Raw genomic sequence first — 5,497 nt, forward strand, 5'->3', positions numbered from 1 at the left:
ATTATCAAATTTTAGAGGGAAAAAAGAAAAACTATTTTTTCAACTTATCTCCCTACGGTTTTATTCAAATTTTGAGTGGAAGCACTCGTTGGATGCATAATTTAATTCCTCATCCAAAGAGTACCCATGTTGCATACTTTTGATGGACCCTCCTACATAAAAAATGAGAAATACATGAAAAAAACTTGATTGCAATCACCTTTTTGATGTATTTCTCATCTTTTGTGTAGTAGGGTCCATTTAAAGCATCCAACATGGGTACTCCTTGGATGAGGAATTAAATTTTGCATCAAATGAGTGTTTCTGCTCGAAATTTGAGTAAAATCATAGGAACATAAGTTGAAAATAGAAGTTCAAAAAGTAGTTTTTTTTTTTAATATTTTTAAATTTTAACTCCAAAAATGACAAAGCAACTCCCTTCGTTGACATCATTATCTTGAATCCTATTGGTTCTTATAAAGTTGATTTTGGTTGTACATTTTTTAGGCCCATTTTAGACGTCAAAATTTCTCTAATGGCTGGCCTCCCTCATGGGTCCTTGGCCTCCCAATTGATCTTGCATGTAAGTGGGAATGATACAGATATATGCTTGGCCATACCAGAATAGTTCTTAATGAAAAATAAGATCATCTTGCTTGAGGCAAGAGGGAAGTTGACAACAATATCCTAGATCAAAAAAATTATAATTACACTATAAAGGATTTTCGGCATGTGTATAAAGTTGCAGGGTTGATAGACATGTGCAGTTGGGACACCCCTCTTAAATTAAATTGTCTTTTTTTTGCTTACCTTTCAAAACTGGATGCTAACATGGGAGAATCTCATTCAGACGAGCTTCTAAGGTCCAAGGATTTGTTCTATGTATGGAACTCCAAAGGAGGAGGTGGTTCACCTCTTTCTTGGCTTCCCCTTTTCTACAACCATTTGGAAAGAAGTGTTGAAGTCTATCCACATTTCTGCCAGGATTGATATATCCTCTACCAGTGCTTGTTTCACACATTGGATTGAATAAAACAATGTTTACATGACGCTCTTTCTTTACATGTTTTGGGAAATTTTGCGGTGTAGGAGCGCCATCATATTTGAGCATGTTGCCCCTGATGTGAGATCCACCTATACAAAGATCGTGGTATTTCTCAAGGAGATTGGGCCTTGGATCATTATTTTACAAAGGAGGATATGTGCTTACAAAGAATTATATTCATCTCTCCCGGTGGGTTTCTCTGATGGATCCTCCTTGGATGGTTTTTGTGGTTGTGGGGTAATAATTTCTATGATGGTTGGTCTGCAATACAATTTCCACTGGTGTGCAGGTGCAGGTACAGACAACGAACCTAAACTAGTTGCTCTTTGGGGAGTTTTATAATGTGCATCTTGGTTGGAAATTGAAGAGATGGCGGTTGCAAATACTCTAAATATGTTATAGATTGGGTGCAAGGAAGTTCTTCCTTTGGACCTCCTTCATTATTTAATTGGATGACACCGATTAGACACCTGATCAGACATTTCAAGAGAATTAAACTTTCACATGTCGACCAAGAGCAGAATCAGTCTGCAGACTCCCTCTCCAAAAATGGTTGGCCTGCTATGTCGAAGAAGATCTTCTCCTCCATTCTTGTCAACGACTCAATTACCAATGCAAGTGCCTTTTCCTTCTCAGCAATGAGATCCTCTTTTTTTCTCCTTTGGCCTAACGTTTTTGTGTAGGTTCCAATAACTTTCAAATTTTTCTTTCGCAACCTTCGATGTCTTCATTCGAGGGTCCCTTATTTTCATAGCCAGATATTTCAGGCACCTCTTCTTTATGTAACATGGCTGATCAAAATTAGCATTTGTTTGTAATTCTGAGAATCGATATCTTTTTTGTGTTCATGCCTTATGCACAAGAAAGCTTTGTGTAATCTAGATTATGGGATATCATATAACAAGTAATGCATTTCTCTTTAATAGACATAACGGTGTTTTTTCTTTGTAAAAATAAAATAAAATGAAACCATAATAATCGTGGCATGTATAATTTCCAAATACTACAAAACCCAACAATGGTTGATCCACTTAATTGATATAAAGTGGATTTAAATAATTTTAAAATACTACAAAACCCAGGAAAGAGCTAACCAGCGATATATTGGGTATTTAATGCCGAAATATATGCGCGCAAGTTAGCCCGATAACACGGGAGCGGGCAAATATTATTTAATGCCGAAATTGCCCGCTCCCGTGTTATCGCGTTAACTTGCGCGCATATATTTCGGCATTAAATACCCAATATATGGCTGATTAGCTCTTTCCCAAAACCCATCGTTGGTTAATCCGATCAATTGACATAAAGTGGAATTAAACTTACATGGAGGATTGCTCATATGCACTGGTTGATCCGGTTAATTGATATAAAGTGGATCTGAATAATTTTCAAATACTACAAAGCCCAGCACTGGTTGATCGGGTTAATTGATATAAAGTGTATTTAAACTTACATAAAAGAATTGCTTATATTTCATAATGCAATTACAATATTTTCGTTTGGCATAATTTAATTAATAAATAAAATTCTCTTCTAATTTTCTATTATTTAAAATAAGTTTTCCTCAGAAATTAAACGATTTAAACTTAATTTTTAAAAATTTTAAACAAAATTATCAACAAAAGGGCAAAAAAATTAGCTTTTTATGCTTCTTATTTATTAATTAAACTAATCTTTTTTATTTTTCCCAATATTCAAACGTTAAAATAGCCAATGAGAAATTGTACGTCACATCCCGTTCCTGTCCCTCCGTGGCAGGAGCTACGCCTCCACATCATCAACATCGGTTACCGTAGGCTATACTTCTTGAACAGTGTGCAAGCCTAGATGGTTCTGGAGAAACATACCTAATTACCTGGAGGATTCTGGATGTACAAGGGTTAAATAACAATAATATTTGCAGAGTGAAAATTGAAACCTTACTTTCGGAATGGTCTGGAGCTCACAGGTGTACGATAATAGTAAAGTATCCTGCGAACATTTGAGAATCCTCTCGAACCCGCCTGATAGAGTCGACTAGATTGTTCCTCCTCATCTTATAAAAATAAAAACCAACCTCTTTTCTGGTATAATCCGAGATCGATCTTGAAATTGAAATCCAAACACTGAGATCAGAGTGTTGTGTTTCTATATTCATTCCAATGGCATATATTGCAGTAATTCATTACTAGTTGAAAATGTCGATAATTCCCAGCTTTTTCGGCAGGAGGTCAGTGGATCCCTTCTCCTTGGAAGTATGGGATCCTTTCCAAGCATTCACAAATCTGGCCAGCGGGGGACCATCTGGGCAATTTGTAAGGGAAGCTTCTGCGGTAGCCAATACCCAGATCGACTGGAAGGAAACGCCAGAGGCACACATTTTCAAAGCTGATCTTCCAGGTTTGAAGAAAGAGGAGGTGAAAATAGAGTTGGAAGAGGGCCAAAGAGTTCTGCAGATAAGCGGGGAGCGCAGCAAAGAAGAAGAGCACAAGAACGACAAATGGCACCGCATTGAACGATCCCGTGGAAAATTCCTTCGGGGCTGCCGGAGAATGTGAAGATGGAAGAGATCAAGGCGAGCATGGAAAATGGAGTGCTGAGAGTGACAGTGCCGAAGCAGGCAGAACCCCAACCTCCTCAACCCAAATCCATCGAGATCTCTGGCTGACTGAAGAGGTGAAATTGGGTTTGCTGTTGCAGTAGGGTGTACTTGTTACAGAATGTGTAGATGTGTGTCGTAAGGCTCCGTCCATTATCCAATCCAGAAAATAAACACCTCCATTCCCATTGCCAGTTGTTACATCGCTTACATTGAGTTTGTATGTGTTGTGCGTTTCTCAATTCCCATTCCCATTCCCAGTTGTTATATCGCTTCCATTGAGTTTGTATGTGTTGTGCGTTTCTCAATTCCCATTCCCATTCCCAGTTGTTACATCGCTTACATTGAGTTTGTATGTGTTGTGCGTTTCTCAATAATATAGTAAGAGTTTGTATTTGTTGTGCGTTTTCTCAATAATATAATAAAAGGAGACGCAGGTTCAGGGCATATGCTGTGCTGGGTAAAAGGTTTTCATTAATAACTAATTTCCATTGTTATTAAACGGGTCTGCAGAGTGCTATCGAATAATATGGACGGTGAAACACCCCCAAAATCTCTGGTGATAACTAACACAAGCACCCATACATGTGCCCACATTGGTAATGTAAGGAAATATAAATTTGCAACCTTTTCTTTAGCTTATCGTATTTTATTTAAAGCGTATTTGCTTTTAAAATGTGTTTTTCTAGACGTATTTGATTTGGAATTCGTGCCCATTGATTTAGAATTTATTTTCATTCGTTAGAGTTTATTTCCATTCTTTAGCTTAGAATATTTGATTTAAAGTACATTCACACTTTTTGGGTGTGAGAATGTTTAAGAGGCATACATGAACATCCATATGTTCGTGTACAATGGGCGTGTTTTCATTTTGTTTTTTTAAATAAATTCCCTTATCCCAATCCACAGAAAGAAAGAGGATCCAATATGATTGACTATGGATATTGAAGGGACGCTTGCTCTAAGGAGCAAACTTGACCCCTTGTATGTTTAATAGTTTATTTAAGGAAATGTTAGATGGGATTAATGTTTCTCCTTTTTTGGGATATAAAAGATATAAAAGTGCATGTTTAATAGTTTATCAAGTGTTTGTTTATTAGGTGTTTTAGATGGATTAATGTTTTTTTAAATATACAAGTTAATTGTAAATTAAAAATGGCCTCTAGAGATTTTTTAAATATTTAAGATTTGTAAAGGTATTAAAGTTAATTTTAAATTTATTAGATTAGTAGGTTCATCTTAACCATAAACTTAACAACCATTGAGAGGAATTGCATTTTTTATTATCTTGTAGCTTGCAGGTATATCACATTTTATGTATATCACATTTTATATACATGTTGACCATGTATTATTTGAAGTTGGACCAAAAATTAAACTACGTTTTACAAGGTTTATTTTATAAAATATATATATATATATATATATATATATTTTTTTTTTTTTTTAAATTAATTTTAATTTTAATTTTCTTTCATTTAATTGGCTTCTTATTTTGTAATTATGACATTTAAGTACAACAATATGTATCTATTAAAATGACTTGGGATTCGTGTTTTACTGAAGGCTAAATCGTGAAATAAAAAATACGACGAACGATTTTATAAATAAAATTTTTATGTGATGTACAACCATCGCCGTCAGGACTTGTATTAGTTTGAATAGGTCTGAGACCAAGCTCATTGGAGCAGCCTGAGACCAAGCCCATTGGAGCAGTCGATCTCACTTAGAACCTTATTCAGTTGAGGTATTGGCACTGAAACGTCTATCGAAGTGACTGCTTTACATCTCCCACTGATTCGATTCCCATTTCTAATCGTTCCTTGCACACAGAATAGGGAGGGAGGAGATTTCTTCCACCATTCAACAACTAATTTATATCTATACATGGAAAA

General features: G+C 35.7%; 1 pseudogene; it reads left to right on the forward strand.

Annotated features, from left to right (window-relative positions):
* Positions 1-3,132: 3,132 nt before the first annotated feature.
* LOC149241337 (18.0 kDa class I heat shock protein pseudogene) lies at positions 3,133-3,576 on the forward strand (annotated as a pseudogene).
* The last annotated feature ends 1,921 nt before the right edge of the window (positions 3,577-5,497 follow it).

The sequence above is a fragment of the Pinus tabuliformis genome, chromosome 8 (assembly GCF_031772625.1).
Source record: "Pinus tabuliformis cultivar Carrire ecotype Pingquan chromosome 8, CPIR1, whole genome shotgun sequence".
Lineage (NCBI taxonomy): Eukaryota > Viridiplantae > Streptophyta > Pinopsida > Pinales > Pinaceae > Pinus > Pinus tabuliformis.